This window comes from Schistocerca americana, chromosome 4, assembly GCF_021461395.2.
Source record: "Schistocerca americana isolate TAMUIC-IGC-003095 chromosome 4, iqSchAmer2.1, whole genome shotgun sequence".
NCBI lineage: Eukaryota > Metazoa > Arthropoda > Insecta > Orthoptera > Acrididae > Schistocerca > Schistocerca americana.
Window position 1 is genome coordinate 690564372 of NC_060122.1, and position 21287 is coordinate 690585658.

A 21287-nucleotide genomic window follows, 5' to 3' on the forward strand; every position below is an offset into this window, starting at 1 on the left:
CAATCGAAAATGTCTGGGATACCGTGAAACCACGTTTACAGTGCTGTGACCCAATGGGAACAACCACCACAGATGAACTTTGGAACCAGGTGAATGCAGCATGGATGGCTATACCACAGGATAGTATTCGCGCCTGATACGCGCCGACGCCATCACGCATGCAACAGGTTGTCAGGGCCCATGGCGGACCCTCTGCCTACTGGACAACAGGACACATGCTGAACCGAGGTGACTGAAATGCTGATCATTTCTGCAGAAGATACTATCGTATATGTCCTGTGAATATATGAACGACCACTTCCAGTCATTCAAGGTGTTCTGTTTCTTTCTGAACATGAATGTATTAACATACGCATGCAGTGCACAACTGAGCTCCATGTCGTGGTTGCCAGTTATCTCTGCGGCAATTTATGACCCATCTTTTTCTTCGTACGGGATCACTTGGAAATCTGAACATGCTAAAACTATTATACAATGATTAGTGCAGTTCACAACTGAACAACCGCCCATATTTAAGACCAGTTCTTTAATACATTTAATTAAAAACCTCCATTCGCATAGCGACTCATATGTAAACAAGTAAGAATAGCATATACTTTGGGGAAAACATAGCAGACAGTTCATCTCGGGTTATAGGAGTCTTACGGCGGGTGGTGAGTGTCTTATCGATGCGGCCGGAGCTTCGCTCAGAAGTCGAGTCTCATCAGGGGTACCATTTATGTCTCTATTCTGGCGTCTCCAAATGAAGCCTCTACTGCCGAATCTCGTCTTTAGTGTCTCAAAGTCAAGTCCCCCAAACGATGACAGCTTCTCCAGAGTCTCTCCTTGTGCGTGGCTGTGCACAGACTGGCCAACTCATGTTCTTCTGGCCAAACTAATTATTTTGCAAGTTCGTCTAACTGTTGCGTACTGTCCGCGATTCCCACCGCAGAAAGATGACAGACAGCCGTCAAGAAACTTATTCCTGGAAGGCATTCCCTCGCTTCGCAAATTGGATGTCATCCGTCAAATGTTGAGGTGCCAGTTCTTGCGGTCATGTCCATTTGTAATCTCTGCCCTTAGAAGTTCCTTTATATCTGGAAACACATGCTTTCACTCCAGCCTGACAATATGGGTTTGCATTGGCGACCACTCCGTTACCTATTTGGGCACGCTATAACGGCTCGATCAACATCCTGTGGCTTTCCAGAGCTCAAAACTGCATAGGTGTTTGCCGATCCAGTGGTTCAAATGGCTCTGAGCGCAATAAGACTTAACATCTGAGGTCATCAGTCCCCTAGAACTTAAAACTACTTACACCTAACCAACCTAAGGACATCACACACAGCCGTGCCCGAGGCAGGATTGGAACCTGCGACCGTAGCGGTCGCGCGGTTCCGGACTGAAGCGCCTAGAACCGCTCGGCCACACCGGCCGGCCAGATCCAGTGCTAGGCGATTATTGTGTCTGGGCGCCAGGCTGAGTGTCCCGTGGCCGTCATATTAGTCTGTTTTAGACATTCAAAACTTACAAACGCAGAAAAGCAGTATCCTACGACTCAAACATCAACGAAATTATAATCAGTCAACTTAAACGAAAGCCTAGGTGTAACATTTGATAGGGATATCAAATGGAATGATCACGAAAGCTGAGTTGTTGCTAACGCAGGTAGCTGACTTCGGTTCATTTGCAGAATGCTGGAAAAAATGTGGCAAGTCTACAAAGTAGACTGAGGAAACTCTTTTGCGACGCGTGATGCCCGTAGTAAATAAGAGGGACGACAAACCAAAAACCCAACACATTACCATGTCTAATACCGTGCGGGGGACCACTGGCACTCAAAACAGCCCACAAGCGTCCAGGAATGGATAAATGCAGGTTCTGCATGCTTTTCAAGGGAATCTTACACCATTACTACTGAAAAATAGTGTCAGCTTCAGTTAACGCTGATCAAAATAGTGATCACGCACTCTTCTCTCCAAAGTAGACCACTAGGCTAATTAACATTGAGATCTGATGACTGTGACGGCCATGAGGAATGGGACATTCGTCCTCGTGCTCACAGAACCAGTGCTGAACGATGCGAGCTGTGTGAACATGCGCCCTGTCCTCTAGGACCACGCCATTACAATTGGGAAACAAACCTTGTACTGTGCGAGGGGGGAAATGTGGTCGCCTAACACTTGGTAACAATATGGCCTTGCAAAGTAACCATGGAGCCCATGGTTGCCCAAATCCTCACTGAACCCCCGCCATGTTTCCACTTTTGGGACGTAAACTCGGCCAGAAATTGGAAACAGTCCGAAACAAGGAAGAGTCATCCGACTAAACGACTTTCTTCTGTTGTTCCGTAGTCCAGGTTTTATGGTTCCGGCAGCATCTTTTCCTGTTAAGGGAATTTGCATAACTTGTGAGTGGATTTAGAATTCCAGTTCACCCTGCATTTCCCTGCTTATGGAGCTCCCTTCGACTTATTTTGATGCCGACAGGATTTCCGAGCGCGATATCCAGTTCCAGCGACTTTTTCAACCGCCGTACCCTTATTTTTCGCCATAATGGTCTTCAGCTTCAGACTGTCACGATCACTCAACAAGTATATGATGAGATTCTTCAGTTTCTCCCGGCGTATTTGTTGCTCGAACAGTCCACGGGTATACTGCCGGTTCATAATGTCCAATGGCCAGAATGTTTCGGCGATCAGACATGTCACCATCGTCAGCGCACCTGACGATGGCGACATTTCTGGTCGCCGAAATATTGTGCCCGTTCGACACTATGAACCGGCAGTATACCCGTAGACTGTTCGAGCACTCAGCAAGTAGTTTCGTCCACGTTATGACTACGCGGATGATGTTCCCCCACTTTCCCTGTTTGCGGAATAACCTTCGATATGGGGCCTCTTCAAACACCAAATACTTCGGCTACCTCGGTTAGGAAAGCACCCAACATACAATTATCAACAATCTGACCACGTTAGAATTCACGTAACTCCGATATAATGCACCCACGACTTCACAGAACACTGTTCTGACCACGAGTGACACAACATTTTGCGGACAGTGCACAGGTGCCGTTTGTGGTCAAATAAAACAGCGCAACCTGCAGGCTTGGCTAGCTCCTGCCTTTATGTTCAAGCCTGCATTTCTTGTGGTGTTTCCACATTTTTGTCCAGCCCTGTAGAACAGGCGATACTGAATGGCTGCGAACAAGGGCAGCAAGGATGATCAACGGTTTGTCGTAGGTGAACTTCTCTGAGATGGGGAAGAACTTGCAGACGTTTCTTGACAGACGCCATCTATTCTGTGAAAGCCTACCTACAAAGTTTCCAGAACAACTAACACGTGAGAAATCTAGAAATAATGTGCAGCCTCCTACCAATTGCTTCTGCAGTGACCGCAACGGCACAACTAATTGCAGTGTCCAAAGGGGCATTTAAGCCTTCAGTATCCAGACGTTCCATACGCGAATAGTGACATGGGTACAGAGTGACGTGTTTGGGGAGTAGAGGACCAATGTGTCAGATTAGCATCGTTCACACAATAAAAAAAAATGATTTAAATAAACGAATGTTGCGCTCAAGTAACAGAATAACAAAAATTGCCCAAGAGCTTACTATGCAGTTATAAATGCTAGCGGATGCCCAGTTAGTTGGCTTTTACAATGATGCAAATGCGAGAAGCACTCAAATCCGGCACCACTTCACAGTATTGTTTTACAGCATCTGTCCAAATAGCGGTCATTGGTACTTCTACATTTGATTGAAATACATTTAACAAATCATTATAACCCCTTCACGAAAGTGGGCAGCTCTTTCAGGTGCCCCAAATTATGTTTTTTATTGTCCACAGCCATAAATACATATAAAATAACGTTTCAAAATACACACCCACTCAGCTTGTCCACTCGGAGTGGAGGTGAGGCTCCAGTTACCAGCTGGAACCTTGACTGTTGACCGCCAGACGAAGACTGCACCTCGCGAGCCCACTCCTTCTATATGGTTTCTGAACGCACTGCGCACGCCCTCTGTGGCGCCACGCGCGTTGCTTGGTAACAGTCAAAGAGCGTAATCACATACAATGTCTATAGGAGCCAACACTGCTCAAATGGCATGGGAAGGAACTCTGTGTGGTACAATAAGAAATATCCTCTTCACATTTCTGAATGGTTTGCAGAGTATAGTTGTATCGCGTCCCAGCAGTGTTTGTTGATTTCAAGTGTCTTGAGAAGTTATAAAAGTACTTTCATGACCGTGGAATGTTCATCAAACTATTGTGACACAGTTTGGAAGCGATGTTGTGGTGCATTTGTAACAACGACGGCGCTGCACTATTGTACATATAATAATTTTTTTCTTCTGATTTTCGATAAATTAGTGTAATCGATGTTCTGAATTCATTTCTTTTCTTTTCATGTCATTATGTTAAAGAAACTGTAAACAATTTTCGATTAAATATTAATGTTTATGTCAAATTGCAAGCAATATTATAACAAAATTGAAATGTAAGAAATGTTGAAACTGTTGTAAGATGTTAAAGTTGCAGTTATGCGCCTGGTCCATACGTAGGCAATGTATTAGGATATGTAGAATGCAAAACCTCGGGTGAATACCCTGTCTGTAGGGGAGCGGTAAAAGGTGGATGGCAGGCGAGCGCGGGAAAATGCACACGGGCGCGGCACGGCATAACGGGCTCGGCACGGCATAACGGGCTCAGCAGTAGTAGTCGGAGTTGGGCATCGGTCTAAGTAACACGTTCTGGATCGAAGAGGCTCTCCTGGAAGACGTAGTTTCATTGAGCCTCGGATGTGCCGTTTCCGGCGACTATACAGCATGGCAAAATTACATAGGCACTAAATGGAAAAATATTGCGACGCTGTGAAGAAGTAAATTGCCGATACATCAAGCTGTGCTTGTATGTGTGCTCTGCGCCTCGCCATCTCGCCGCCCGCCAACCGCCGCATCGATACGAACAGGTTGAATCTTATAGTACTGTATTCGTGTGGACCAGTGTTACTTTTGTTCCTTACTGTTCAATAACAACTTAACTTTTACCAGAACTGTCCTATCATTTAATTATCCTCATCACTAACCTAGACAGGATCCTTTCCACATGTTGTGCAATCCGAGTGTCCCGAGATGAAGATTTAAAGTTTATGTTAATAATAATTACCTGCAGACTTATCTATGTTAGAATGATGTTTAAAGAACTTTGTTGTTAATGAATATATAGGTAAATAATATAGGTCTGACAAAGTTGGAAGATAATGTTGAAATTGGTTTAGTAATGAAGGCTAATTAATTTGAGACAAAAATAATGGTAGTTAAATGAGCAAGAAATAAGACAAAAAGAGTAGTAACTCATATATTGGAAATTTTGAGTGCTTAACGATTTCGATAATCAAAAATTTCAGTACAGTGATCATAACAGTTTCAGGGTCCCCACCCCCCTTTTCTTTTCTATTCCTGTAAATTCTGAAATGTACTGAACTGATTTGACCAGCGAAGTTAAAGTCAAGATAAAACCAAAAGTTATTAGTGTTTTACCTTTTTCAAAATTGACATTGTATGTGTGTTTCGAAAGTGCTATTTCTAGGGTAACCTATGCCCGATTTTAATCAGATCAATAGACTGTACGAAGTTTGTAGTAAACATTATAGTGTATTGTTGTGTATTTATGGCTTGTTCATATTAGTACAGAAAGTGAAATTATTAGTTCAGTAGATTTTCTTGTTCTAAAATTTACCATATTATGCAGTGTTATTACATGTTGTTTTGCATACACGTACTTCAACTTGTACAGGGAAGAAACTCAATTAATGCCTAATTAGGCTGGCGACCGTTTTATTAACAAATTGGTAGCATCTGCTGTGTTGTTTCTTGTCCGTCCTAACGTGTAGTTGCACTTCAGACTTGCTTGACGTATCATTGTTGTTACTGAGTGGGTGAAAGTCTGATTTTGCCTCCATTCTGGTACACGCGGTCAACATCTATACCAAAATCCTTTCTTATAAGGTGAAGCCCGTCAACTTACATAGTACAGGTTTTAATAAGTATCGTGCGCAGTAGCGTAGTGTTACACATTGTCTTGCTGAAAGCAGAGATTACTTTACGTAGCTGTAAGAGATGAAACCACTGCACATTGTCGAACATTGGGTTTCTGAATCGTTAGTTGGAGAGGCAATGGTAGGCTTACTTGGGACCCCATGTCATCTAATGTAAACATCCACCAATCGAGAACATCTCCACCTCCTATTTGAACATTATGCTGCTGGCTAACCAGATGCATTGGAACACACAGTTTTAGACGTACTAAAACCATAAGCCTCACGTTTTCGGGCATGATTCCCGTGGCAGCGTTTGCCTAATAAGAGCGGCCAGTTCATGGAACAGGAATATGGCTGTACTTAGTACTATATCAAATTATCAGGACGAATCTTTCACCCTATGGCGCAGTAAGCACAGTTCTGAAACTTCTCAGCAGATTAAAATGTGATCGAGACTCTAACCGGACACTGACGCTCTTATGGCGTGAGTTATCCTGGCACCACTTGGCGACCAGTCCTCTCAATCTGAAGTCTGCCAGCACCTCTCTCCTTCTTTCCAAACTCCACAGAAACTCTCCTGCTCACCTTGGTGGACCAGCATTCCAAGAAATAAGGATATCGCGAAGAAATTGCTTAAAGTGTAAGATTTCAAGAATGAAAACGACACTGTGGCTGAGTGTGCGCAGAATTAAAGCTTTGTCTTTCTCTATGAAAGACGAGGTTCGTGGTTCGATTCCTGCTCTGGTACACAGTTTTAACATGCTAGAAACTTGAAATATAAGAATGTTAGTTCCCGCTACTGTAGACATTAGAAACTGTTTTGTGAAATAGATACTGCTACAGTAGCATTCAAATTCAAATGGCTCTGAGCTCTATGGGACTTACCTGCTGAAGTCATCAGTCCCCTAGAACTTAGAACTACTTAAACCTAACTAACCTAAGAACATCACACAAATCCATGCCCAAGGCAGGAATCGAACCTGCGCCGTAGCGATCGCGCTGTTCCAGACTGTAGCGCCTTGAACCGCTCGGCCACTCCGGCCGGCCTACAGTAGGAAACTGCGATATAATCCAATACGACACGAGCAGTAGAACTCTAGACGGTCAGCGCTAACTATTAATACTTGTCATCGTCTGTTCCCCACCCACCCTGATGTAAGGGGTGATACGTAAAGAACCAGTAGTTTTGTCTTAACTTGACTGACAGCTGCTGCCACAAACTCTGTCTCGGTTGTCGCTGTCGACCGCTTAACGAACTATCCTTTGCACACAGTTCGGTATCTTAATGCATTTAAGAAGAAGCGCTTTTTCCTGTGAACTTCATAAATTTTCCCTAAAAATATTATCGTGTGTGGCCAGTTTTCCTCTGCAATGAGTATATCAAATGATGCCCTTTCTCTTTTCGTTTCATAGCCACGCTACTTTCTTTTCCCTTCCTCCATTACTTCTCTCACGTTCGCCTCTCTCCCCTTCTCTCTCTTCAGATTCGTCCATTACTGCCAGTGGCCTCAGTTTAAATCTAACAGCCACCAGTTTGTACTGTTTTACTTTTCATGGCTCAATATAAACTGTGCTTTTTCATACCGTATAGGCAACGGCCTTGCCGCAGTGAACACACTGGTTCCCGTGAGATCACCGAAGTTAAGCGCTGTCGGGCGTGGCCGGCACTTGGATGGGTGAGCATCCCGGCCGCCATGCGCTGTTGCCATTTTTCGGGGTGCACTCAGTCTCGTGATGCCAATTGAGGAGCTACTCGACCGATTAGTAGCGGCTTCGGTCAAGAAGCGGGAGAGCGGTGTGCTGATCCCACGCCCCTCCTATCCTATCCTCCACTGAGGATGACACGGCGGTCGGTTGGTCCCGGTAGGCCACTCGTGGCCTGAAGGCGGAGTGCTTTTTTTTCATACCGTATTCTCTAATTTTTCTGCTATTTATATCACAGTTATTTCTAACTATTGTATCCCATATTAAACGTAAGACTTCTTATAACTTGTGTATTGTAATTAACATGATTTAAAATATGTATAATGCCTGCTTAGATGTAAGACGGGGAGTAGCTATACTACTGATGCCAGATAAACAAACCAGTAAAAAAAATAAAATGAAATAAACACCCACGTTGTGAAACGTTCAGGTTTAATAAGGAACACTGTTGTAAATGGTTTCGTGAGCGACGGCTTAGGACCAACTGCATAACTCCTAGAAAATTCAGTAACACATGTGACGTTAGAAGCAAAGCGATATATTTTTTTCCATCCGCTTTAATTACTGGTTAGGAAAGCTACGACAGATGCGAATAGCAAATGACTGCGACGAAAGTTAGTTTGGGTAGCCCTAGCTCGTTTGAGCCAACCGAGCACCGTATTCTGTCAGTGCTCATTGTGTGTAGGAAGACACAGAGGTTGAGGGGGGAGCTCAGTAGATCAAGGAGAAGGTGGCGGGGCGACACGAGAGCACCTGGCGAGCCGTAACTCCTCACTGGGGGACTGGGCTGGCTGGCGGCGCGCCATCGCCACGTCACACCTGAGAGGGCGCGCCGGTTTTTTCCACCCCTCCCGTCTCTGGCAGCGGCTTCACAGCTAATGTGCAGCCCAACTACCTGCTACTCCTCAAGAGAATAGTCGTTTATTATGCTCCTGCAGACTCTTTCTCTTTGCAGTGGATGCTAAAAGCCCTTTACGTTCTTCGTTGAGCCTCGATTCAGACCTCTATCAGCTGAGTACCCTGTCACAATGTAAACTTCCACAAATTGTACAATTTCACACAGTATAAAATGAATTACCGTATGCTCCTACTATGGTTCTGACAGGGACGGCTTTTATAGCGACTTCTCGTGCATTTTGTTTTATGGAGATTAACCATAGAAGTTTAAGCCTTAATAGCCTCTAATCATGTCTCTAGGATTGTGGCACAGAAACGGCCTAATACCTACAAAAGAAAATTCAACAAGGACGCCAATACTGGTCTTCACAGCCACCCAAAGATTCTTAAACACTATTATCATTGGGATTGTTGTTCTGATACCACAGATGCAATATCTTCCACAGACCATGGATGAATGAGTTAGTTTCTCTGAGTCTCTCTAACCAATCTAGTACCTCATTGAGACATACTTTTCGCACAGTTTTTTGTGATAAATGATTGTGTTCCTTATCTCAGCTTGTATAAATTAGGGTCAAACTTTTGACAATGTTGACTGGAAATCCCTTCCCGAGATTTTAAAGGTATCATCGATAATATACAACGAGCGAAAGATTATTTACAAGTTTTACTGAAAACAGACAGCAGTTGTAACAGGCAAAGGACCTGAAAGAAATTTTGGAAATTTGTGGTAAGGTCTTACGGGACCAAACTGCTGAGGTCATCGGTCCCTAAGCTTACACACTATTTAATCTAACTTAAACTAACTTACGCTAAGGACGACAAACACACCCATGCCCAAGGGACGACTATAACCTCCGACGGGGGGAGCCGCGCGAACCGTGACAAGACGCTTGAGACAGCGCGGCTACCCCGCGTGGCAAATTGAAAGAAAAGCAATAGTTGAGAAGGGTGTGAGACAGCGTTGTTTCCTATCTCACATGTTGTGCAACCTGTAAATTGAGCAAAGAGTAAAGAGTAAGGGAAACGAAGGGGACAGCTCAGTGGATTGCTAAGTGAAGGGGCTCGGGTACGATTCTTGGAGTGCTCGGAGATTTTTTCGGCTCGGGGACTGGCCGTTGTCCTTACGCTCGAATCCTCGTAATTGACATTCCACTACTAACATGGCGGAATAGGCACGGCCCGAAAGCCAATAAAATTCTAAGAAAGTATGGCCAGAAGAAATAAAAAAAAATTGAGGCTTACCTATTACATTGTAATTCTGTCAGATACGCGAAAGCCGGCCGAAGTGGCCGTGCGGTTAAAGTCGCTGCAGTCTGGAACCGCAAGGCCGCTACGGTCGCAGGTTCGAATCCTGCCTCGGGCATGGATGTTTGTGATGTCCTTAGGTTAGTTAGGTTTAACTAGTTCTAAGTTCTAGGGGACTAATGACCTCAGCAGTTGAGTCCCATAGTGCTCAGAGCCAGATACGCGAAAGACTTCGAATAACAGTCCAATGGAATGGATAGTTCGTTGTAAAGAGATCATAAAATTAATATCGACAAAAGTAAACCAAGGGTAATGGTGTGTGGTCGATCTGAATCAGCTGATGCTCACTTTATTAGATTAGGAAACGAGACACTGAAAGTAGCACATGAATGTTTCTGTTTGGGCAGCAAAATAACCGAGGAAGTGGTGAGGACACAAAATTTCGATTAGCGATTGCAAGAAAAGAGGAATTTGTAAACAGGTAATATAAATTTTCATTAAGAAGCCTTTTCTGAAAGTATCTGGATCTCAGCCTTGTACAAGGACGATAAGCAGTTTCGATGAGAAGACAACAGAAGCTTTTGAAACGTGGTGCTACAGTAGTATGCTTAAAACTGGACAGACAGATCGGATAGCTAACGAGGAGGTGCGCAGTCTGCGGCTGGTTGGTATAATTTTTGTCAAATTTGCTATAGCAAGGTTTTAGAACTATTTTGATGCGAAATACCTTATAATGTAGCACCATTATTACAGACTCGTCGCTTATTTTTGTTCTTATGCTCTGCTCTCCTGACTTGACATTATTTCCGGTCATGCACACTGTCACAGTTATCCCACATTGGGGAATTTTGTTACAGTGGGTGGAGGTAAGCTGTTACAATTGTAGCCTATTAAGCAATGATAAAAATTTATACAGTTTTGCACTATTTGTTGCTTTTCTTTTAAATGTAGTTTTTCTATCAATATTATAGAAAAGCCTATATTATTTTTAAAAATTACTGGCAAACTGACATTACTTCTTCTTCCACTTCACTATATATTTCTTCTGGCGTAGTGCCTCTGTCTTCTTTTTGTAATTTCTCTTGTTGCCTTCACAAGGAAAATCATAATAGTCCACTGCACGTGACATCGAGTGGCTGTTACTCTGTAGCAACTAACCCCAATAAAACTAACAAATTGCCCCATATCAGTTACAGATAAGCACCAGTTCTCAATTGTAGAGAAATTGTAAACATTTTATCACTGACCATAAGTAAGACTTTGACATGATACAGCATATACTGAAAAGCAACGTAAAAAATACGTGAAGAAAAAAATTGCAACAGGGAAACAACTTTCCTCTTTCAAACTCTTTAATATTGACAGCCCACCTTCATGATATATGCAGAGGAACTGTTTATTTCGCCGGGTGCTAAGGACTACTGCAAGGGAAGTTCATTGGTTCCAGCATTTATTGCAAGATTCGCATATAAGAAGCTGCCCAGTGTAACAACTGGCCTCAGTATCCTCTACTGAATCTCAATGAGGAGAAAAGAAACTTGTAGCACAATCTGGCAAAAGTAAAGGGATGGTTAATGGGACACAACTTCAGACATCCTCGATTTGAGGAATCATAGATTTGTTAACAGAGATGAGGTTGTGTGTGTGTGTGTGTGTGTGTGTGTGTGTGTGTGTGTGTGTGTGTGTGTGTGCGTAGCATGAGCAGGATTAAAAATTGTGGAGGGAGACCAAGGCCACAGTACGCAGGTTCAAATTGATGTGGATGCAATAGTCACGTCCACCTCCATGCTCTGTGGTCAGTATGTCAGCCTCGTGGTTCCTACTGAGGAGCTACTTGAGTGAAAAGTAGCGGCTCCAATGTCAAGAAAGCCACCAACGGCTGGGAGAGCCATGTGCTGACCCATGCCCCTCCATATCGCATCTGAAAGACACCGTTGGCAGATGATGGCAGGTTCAAAATGGTTCAAATGGCTCTGAGCACTAGGGGACTTGCCATCTGAGGTCATCATTCCCCTGCAACTTAGAACTACTTAAACCTAACTAACTTAAGGACATCACACACATCCATGCCCTAGGCAGGATTCGAACCTGCGATCGTAGCGGTCGCGCGGTTCCAGACTGAAGCGCCTAGAACCGCTCGGCCACACCGGCCGGCCAGATGATGGCAGGAGGGAAGATAATCAAATAAATATGATTTGTGAAGAGAAACGTTCATTGCACTGAAAAATATTTTGAAATGTATAAGGGCATTTCTCTTAGCATGTTAGTTGAAACATCTGATACCCACTGCAGAGGAAGAGAAAGACTATAATTTCCATCTTAGTACCGGTATGACGAATATGAAAATACGAGAACGAACCTCTCGAAGCCATATATACCTTTGGCGGGAAGAAAATAGGACTGAGATGGCAGAACTTCCGGGATTTCTTTGAGAGGAACTAAATGAGGAAAATTTAGCATTCATGGCATTCGGCACTTGACAAATATCCATGGACACTAATTTCGCGAGACTCACGAGACTTACCTCTTACATATATCTAACGTGAATATAATTTGAAGTTTGCTGCATTTTTTGTAGCAGCTTTTTAGGATCATGTCTGCCTTCCGTCCCAGTGATTGCTCACTGAAATGGAGAGAATCAATTATTATAAATCTTTAGGACACTGGACTTGTGTCAGTATGTCTTAATAGCTTAAACACTTTCACATTACTACACCTGTAGGAGGGTGTATTTACTGCAAAGTAAGCAGTAATATAAACCATATTTGAGTTTGAAAAACTGGTTAGAGCTCACATTAGAGCTGCACCAATTTGTCGTGGTATCACGTTTCTCCTAGACGATATAGATTCAGTTGAACAGAATCATCAGACACCTCGTTAAATTATACGAAGCAAAGAACCTGCGCGCGTATTGCAGAAACTTCCAGCAGATCTACTTCTTCCTAAGGGAAGAGCATTTCACTGCAGTAATAACGATGTGGTGCGTGACAGACTGCAGTGTGTTTTTGAGCTTTGATGACGATGTCTATGACTAAAGAGGGCTGCATCAGTGTGACTGCTATTGACTGCACTATTCAACCAAAGTGAATCATATCCGCAAGAAACTTTTTCCGGCTGCAGTTGGTTTGGCAATATGACAGCAACCGCAAACAATCGCTAGATACTTGTGGTTAGAATTGGGTGAAACAACAACTAAGCTTCATCCATACCAGGTGCAACATAATGAGTTGCTGACATCCCGAACGTGTTAAACGTACGTCTACCACTGTGCACGTGCCAGCTTTTATATTCCAGTAACTACTGGACAATGTGTGCTGGAGAATGTATCGTTTTTCAGTAGTTGCAGGGGCAACAGTCTGGATGATTGACTGATCTGGCCTTTTAACATTAACCACAACAGCCTTGCTGAGCTGGTACTGCGAACGGCTGAAAGAAAGTGCAAACTACAGCCGTAATTTTTCCCGACGGCATGCAGCTTTACTGTATGGTGAAATGATGATGGCGTCCTCTTGTGTAAAATATTCCGAAGGTAAAATAGTCCCCCATTCGGATCTCCGGGCGGGGACTACTCAGGAGGATGTTGTTATCAGGAGAAAGAAAACTGGCGTTAGTACTGGAGCGAAGAGTGGGGGGTTAAAAATAGTAGAAGCAGATCAAGAGATAAACGTCCAGAATTGTTACAGAGTGCCTCCAGAAACACTCTTCTGATTTAAACACTTCCGCTGGCCATCAAACTCCCCAGACCTGAACGTTATTGAGCATGACCGGATGCCTTGCAACGTGCTGTTCAGAAGAGATCTCCATCCCCTCGTACTCTTACGGACTTACTGACAGCTCTGCAGAATTCATGGTGTCAGTTCCCAGCAGCATTACTTTGGACATTATTCGAATCCATGCCACGTCGTGTTTCGGCGCTTTTGCGTGCTCGGGGGCCCTACACGATATTAGGCAGGTGTAACACTTTGTTTGGTTCTTCAGTGTATATTTGTGTGAGGTGGACATATTACATATTAATCTTACTTACTATTCATCATGTAGAATAACATGTGTTGCCGAACAAGATTATAAGCACGTTGGGCAGATGGGTCCACTTTCCCCTTCGTATTTCCTCGCCTTCAACATTCTGGAAATAGGAGGGCTCTGTCTGTCACTTCGCTGTACAGTACTGCGCGCTCGGGCATCACGTGACTGGAGGGGAGCGGAGCTGGTGCCAAACAGGTGTCTCGCGGAGAAGTTTAAGCTATAGTTTAGAAAGTCATAACTGCGTGCTGTTATCTTGCTGATATCTTGCATGTGTACTGTTTTTGCCCTGAGATTACGTGTTCAAATGTTGATGTCTCTCTCCCCCCCCCTCTCCCTCCCCACCATTGTTCATAGACCTTGACGTTGGTGGGGAGGCTTCCGTGCCTCAGCGACACAGATAGCCGTACCGTAGGAGCAACCACAACAGAGCAGTATCTGTTAGAGTCCAGACAAACGTGTGGTTCCTGAAGACAGGCGTTCTGGGGATCGGAGCGTGGAATGTCACATCCCCTTATCGATCAGGTAGGTTAGAGAATTTAAAAAGGGAACTGCATAGGTTAAAGTTAGATATAGTGGGAATTAGTGAAGTTCGGTGGCAGGAGGAACAGGACTTCTGGTCAGGTGAATACAGGGTTATAAATACAAAATCAAATAGGGGTAATGCAGGAGTATGTTTAATAATGAATAAAAAAATAGGAGCGGTAAGCTACTACGAACAGCACAGTGAACGCTTTATTGTAGCCTAAAGAGAGACGAAGCCCACGCCCAGCAAAGTATTAAAGGTTATATGCCAACTAGCTCCGCAGATGATGAAAAGATTGAGGAAATGTATGTTGCTTAAAAGAATTGACAGTTAAAAAAGATGTAAATTTAATAGTCATGGGGGACTGGAAATCGGCAGTATGAAAAGAGAAGAGAAAGTAGTAGGTGGATATGGAATGGGGGTAAGGAATGAAAGAGGAAGCCGCCTGGTAGAATTTCTACCGAAACCAGATGGCAGTTACAAGAGTCGAGGGACAAGAAAGGGAATCAGTGGTTGAGAAGGGAGTGAGACAGGGTGTAGCCTATCTCCGATGGTATTCAATCTGTATATTGAGCAAGCAAATAAAAGAAAAATTACGAGTAGGAATTAAAATCCAGGGAAAAGAAATAAAAACCTTGACGTTTGCTGATGACATTGTAATTCTGTCAGAGACAGCAAACGACTTGGAAGAGCAGTTAAACGGAATGGATAGTGTATTGAAAGGAGGATATAAGATGAATATCAAAAAAGCAGAACGAGCATAATGGAATGTAGTCAAAATAAATCAGGTGATGCTGAGTGAATTAGATTAGGAAATGAGACATTTTAAGTAGTAAATGAGTTTTGCTATTTGGGGAGCAAAATAACTGATGATGGTCGAAGTAGAGAGGATATAAAATGTAGACTGGCAATGGCAAGGAAAGCGTTTCTGAAGAAGAGAAATTTAACATGGAGTATAGATTTAAGTGTCAGGAAGTCTTTTTTGAAAGTATTTGTATAGAATGTAACCATGTATGGAAGTGAAACATGGATGATAAATAGTTTGGACAAGAAGAGAAGGCCAGCCGAGGTGGCCGAGCGGTTCCAGGCGCTTCAATCCGGAACCACGCGACTGCTACGGTCGCAGATTCGAATCCTGCCGCGGGCATGGATGTGTGTGATGTCCTTAGGTTAGTTAGGTTTAAGTAGTTCTGAGTCTAGGGTACTGATGACCTCAGATGTTAAGTCCCATAGTGCTCAGAGCGATTTAAACCAAGAAGAGAATAGAAGTTTTCGAAATGTGGTGCTACAGAAGAATCCTGAAGATTAGATGGCTAGATCATATACCTAATGAGGAGGTATTGAATAGAATTGGGGAGAAATTTGTGGCACAACTTGAGTAGAAGAAGGGATCGGTTGGTAGGACATGTTCTGAGGCATCATGGGATCACCAATTTAGTATTGGGGGGCAGCGTGGAGGGTAAAAATCGTAGGAGACAAACAGATGAATACACTATGCAGATTAAGAAGGATTTGGGCTGCAGTAGGTACTTGGAAATTAAGAAGCTTGTACAGAATAGAGTAGCATGGAGAGCTGCACCAAACCACTCTCTGTGAAGACCATAACAACGTTATGGTGATGTTTCCTTGTGAGATACGCAGACATTTAGAAACGTTCTCACACGTGAAAATAAGATTTACGCCAGGCTCAGACAGATGGGGTATATGAATCCTTCCTGGGGGATGTGGTGGTGTCAGGAAGACCCACCTGCCACTAACAATGCCAAAACCTATATAAAAATTCCGATCGATACGAGAAGGAAAAACGGCGAAAGACGACGAATGCATGTGGTATTATAACGTACAAGCGAGCAACATTACGCCAATATTTCCCCGCCACTGCCTAAATTTTGATAAATAATCAGCGGTGGGTGAGACATGGTCGGCCATGATCCCCCAGTACGTGTGGAGGCCCTCCGGGGAACGTAACTCGGGTTTGAGTGCCGCACCGTCTCGATGATGTCAAACTCCACAACATAAGACCCGGGCCATTCCATCATTCTTTCAACATCATCATCTTCTCATAACATCTCCGGGCTGTGGAAAGGTGAGGGTTGTCGTTGTGTCAAGGAAGGACGTTAAACTCCCGTCAAGGTAGGACGTTAAACGCCCCCAACCCAAAGCGAAAGCAAAGGGTGCGTGGCGCAGGGGGAGCTGCGCAATAGAGGACACCACACCAGCTGTGTCCTCACGCCGGTAGCTGGTTTGCCGTCGTGGGATCCTGCCCCAAGTCGGCAAGTGTGCTTCGCCGCGCCTCTGGTCTTCCGAGGCGTGCTCCGCCAAGCCCAGGAGGTGGTAACACAACCTGGGTGAGGTTAGATGGGTCCAGACCCCCGAACGACTGGGTGACCGGCCCGCCACCTGAGTAGGAGTGGGTCCTTGGCCGTCAGGTGGAAACTCGGGCCAGTAGGGGGCGAAGGGCGGGAGGTGCATCCGCCTCCCCGGAGTGCGGGGCATACTTGCCGGTGCGAGATAGGTGAAATCGGAGGTGGCTAGTTTGTCGAAGAGGACCAGTGCGCTGGAAACGGTGCGCTGAACCTGGCAGCTCTGAGGAGTCCTTGGTCTAGGGGCGAGGCCGGTGGACGAGCTGCACTTAGTCCCCCCCCCCCCATGCCAGAGGAGCCGGTCCGGGGTAAGAGACGTGGCTCCCAATTTTTTCGCTTGTCAAACTGGAATGATGGCTACAGAAGAGACAAGCGAATCGAGTGCGCCCTCGCGGGCTTCTATGCTAGCTGATTTCTCGCCACAAGATGGCCTGAATCAAGCGACGGAGGAAACCACGACAGAACGATTCATGAGGCTAAGCCAATTTATAGACCAAAATGTCAAGAATGGAAAATTAGTCAAGCAGCCGTTCAAACAATCAAAAATGAGCTGGCGGCATGGTCAATTGCAAGTGCCAAATTAGAGGGCAGGATAGAGGAGCTAGAGAAGGAAAATGATAGACTTAGGAAGCAGCCAACAAAGTCATGGGCTGGTGTTGCAGCGCAAGCGGCAACAAAGCCACAATCTACCAAGGATACGATTGCGAGAGTGTCGAAACGACCTGACACAGCGGTCTTTCTGCGACCACTCCCAGGACAGGACATTAAGAAAGTTCAGGAGGTCTTTGCAACTACAATAAATCCAGCTAAAGACAAGATAAAGATTAATAGAGTTAAGGCAACTAAAAATGTGGTTATCGTAGATGTTGCCACAGAGGAGGACAAAGACAAGATTCTGGCAAATCAGAAACTCTGTAAGTCAGTCCGATGCGAGCCCCCACGAAAGAGGAACCCACTGGTCATCTTATACGATGTTCCAGTCTCACTGACCAACGAAGACATTTGTGACACCTTATATCAACAAAACCTAGATGACATGAACATTGAGACTTTTATGAAGGATTTTAAATTAAGATTTAGGACAGGACCGAGGGATCGAGATGTAGTCCACCATGTGGCGGAGGTCTCAGGGGCTCTCTGGAAAAGATTGACAACTATGGGCAAGGTATACATCGGCTTTCATGCAATAAATGTAAAGGACTTCCTGGTGGTACCTCGTTGCCACAACTGCGCAGATATTGACCATATACACAAATACTGTACTAGGAAACCGGCTTGCTCCAGGTGTGGTTCTGAAGATCACCTAAGAAAGAACTGTAGTAGAACAAATGTTTGCGTCCCATGTACACGTAGAGGGAAAAAGTCCTGCGGGGCATCTGGCAGAAACTGTCCTACCTATAAAATGTTAGAACAGCGCTTAATAGCCAGAACCGATTATGGCTGACGCTGTAAGTCGAAACAGGATACCTAGGAAAAGAAAATCACCGAGCAAACAAAGAAGAGATGCCGAAAGAGCACGAAAATTCAAACAGTTCATAAATCAGACACAGAACATCAAAGAAATAACTATGAGAAGCGTAAGTACACAAACAGAACTAGCAGATGAAGCAGACAAACAAAAAACTCCCACAAAAGACACAACCAGACAGCTTGACCCTTGTAATTCTGATCCTCCACATGTCACTTCCACACTCAACCCTGAAGCGGCAAACTTTATTGCCCGATCAGTAACAACAAGGCAACCCCCCACAACAACACTAAGCACCCGCACGCCACCTAAGGACTCAAGACTCCAAGACACAAACACCGCCACCCCTACGCAAGACATCACCCCTACAGAAATTCTACAGGATAGCTCCGTTACAAGTACCACACAAATGGAGACAACAACATCAAGACTCACAGGAGTAGACCCTAGGAGAATCTACCCAAACTTAGAATTCGCTATGCAGCTTTCCCGCCTGGAGCAGCCGGCCATCCTCACTACAGCACTTCGGCACGTCGTGCGCGTAGGGCATAAATACGGAAGAAGGGTCACTTTCTCCACAATGGAGGCTGTAGACAGAATACAGCTAAGGTCAATGAACCTCCCCACTGATTTCGGAGCCCTGCGTGACTTACTTATAAAAGTGTTTGAAAGGAGAGGGGAAAAATTCGTGCTAGACGAAATATATGCACAGTCTGTCCTGGCCAATGGGCGGATTGCATCAAACTGGAACAAACCTTGGCCCGAATGTAATTTTCATACATACTTCCCATAATGCCACCAAAAGTCGTAATTGGACAAATTAACACCCACAATAGTCGCCTTGTCATGCAGGAGCTGCGGAGAATAGTGGAGGAGCTGAGACTGGATGTAATCTGTCTACAGGAGCCATACTCTCGAGCTGGGCAAATCCCCTTCATGTCAGCCTCCTGGCAAGTCATTTCCAACGGGGAAGAACCCCAAGCAATAGTAATCATCACAAACAAAGGACTAAGAGCAACAACAATAACACAGTTGTCAAACAGCCACTGTAACGTGGTGGAATTACAAACGCCTCTCGGCCTGGTCTTCATAGTAAACATGTACTTCCAGTACGGTGGGAATTTTGAGGATCACCTAGATCATCTTGCGGAAACTACCACGTTATTACAAGGCAAAAGAGTCATTATCACGGCAGATATAAATGCGAAATCCCCCCTATGGTACAGCGGCACCAGAGACGCAAATGGCGGAAAGGCTGAGGAGTTTATCATGGCCCAGCAGCTTGTCGTGGCCAACAAACCAGGAAATCCCCCCACCTATACAGGTGGAGGCGGTTTAGGGACCAACATCGACGTCACCCTGGCCACATCCAACATCAGTAGTAACATACATAATTGGAGAGTTAAGGACCAAGTCACCACAAGTGACCACAATTTAATTGTTTTTCAACTCAGTCAAGAAGAGTGCCGCTGGGACCTGGGGTGGGAAGTACAATACAACTATAATAAAACCAACTGGGAACGTCTGGCTCGAGAGTGTAGTATTCCTCCATTGCCCGAGGGTGACCTGGACGTGGATAGGTACGCCGAGGAACTGGTGGGATCAGTGGTTAGGGCGGTAAAAGCTGCTGTTCCAACTAGGAGAAGGGCCGTAGCGGCCTCTCCATCGCCATGGACTGCTGACCTCGAACGTCTGCGCCAGTCTGTCCGACGGGCGAGGAGGTATTACCAGCGATGTGCCATCTGGCCCGAAAAACAATATTGGTTGCAGCAATATAGAGAAACAAAGGAAGCATTCCAGAAGGAATTAAAACAGGTTAGAATGAGTAGCTGGGAGGATTATGTACTTAGACAACTCGAAACTGACCCGTGGGGAATTCCCTACAAGTTGGTCAGAGAGAAGATAAGGTCCCCGGCAGTCCTCTCCACTCTCAGAGAGGCTGGAAGAACTACAGAGTCCTGGCGGGAGACCGCTGAGGTCCTCCTGAGGACTCTGCTTCCAGATGATGAGGAAGACGGAGAAACAGAGACCCAGCAGCAAATCCGTAGGGCAGACCAGCAGGAGTACACCAACAACACCCGGGTGTACCCTTTCTCTGAAGAAGAAATTGCTGTAAAAATAAAATCGTTAAAAAAGGGGAAAGCACCAGGACCAGATGGTATAGTAGCGGAGGGGGTACAGTTCCTCGCCCCGCAGCTAATAGCACCTCTTACAGGGTTATACAATGAATGTCTCAGGGTAGGTAAATTCCCTAAGATCTGGAAAAGGGCGAATATGGTCATCATTAAGAAGGGCAAGGACAAAGATCCTATGGAGCCAAAGTCCTATAGACCAATATGTCTCCTAGACATCATGGGGAAACTGTTAGAGAAGCTGTTGGCTGACAGACTGATTGCACACAGAACTTTGTGTGGGATGAGCGATAGGCAATTCGGCTTTCGGCCGGGGCGATCGGCGTCTGACGCAATCGCCCTGGCGGCTGAGGTCTGTGGCTCTGCCCCGCACAAATACGTGGTTGGCATCATGGTGGACATCAGTGGCGCCTTTGACAACCTGTGGTGGCCCTCGCTCTTCTCCCGCCTGCGTGAGAAGGAGTGCCCAGGGCCCCTCTATGGCTGTCTCAGGAGCTATTGCATGGACAGGGAGGTCTGGTTATCATCGCCTAGAGACAAAATAAGCAAGACCATTACGAAGGGGTGTCCCCAGGGCTCCGTACTGGGGCCACTCTTTTGGGACGTAAATGTAGAGCCATTGTTAGAAAACCTACAACTCTGCGAGGACGTGCTAGACGTGATAGCCTACGCGGACGACCTCCTCCTGTTGGTCGGCGGCCGTAGCCGAGAAGAACTTGAACCAAAAGTAGAAAGGGCAATAAACATACTTGCTGAATGGTGTCAACAAGCCAAAATGAAGGTTGCACCAAATAAGTCAACATACCTTCTTTTAAAAGGCAGCCTAGTTAGGAATCCCACAGTAAGGATTGATGGAATTCCAGTTCTTCGGCGTCGCGAAGCGCGATACCTTGGAGTAATAATTGATG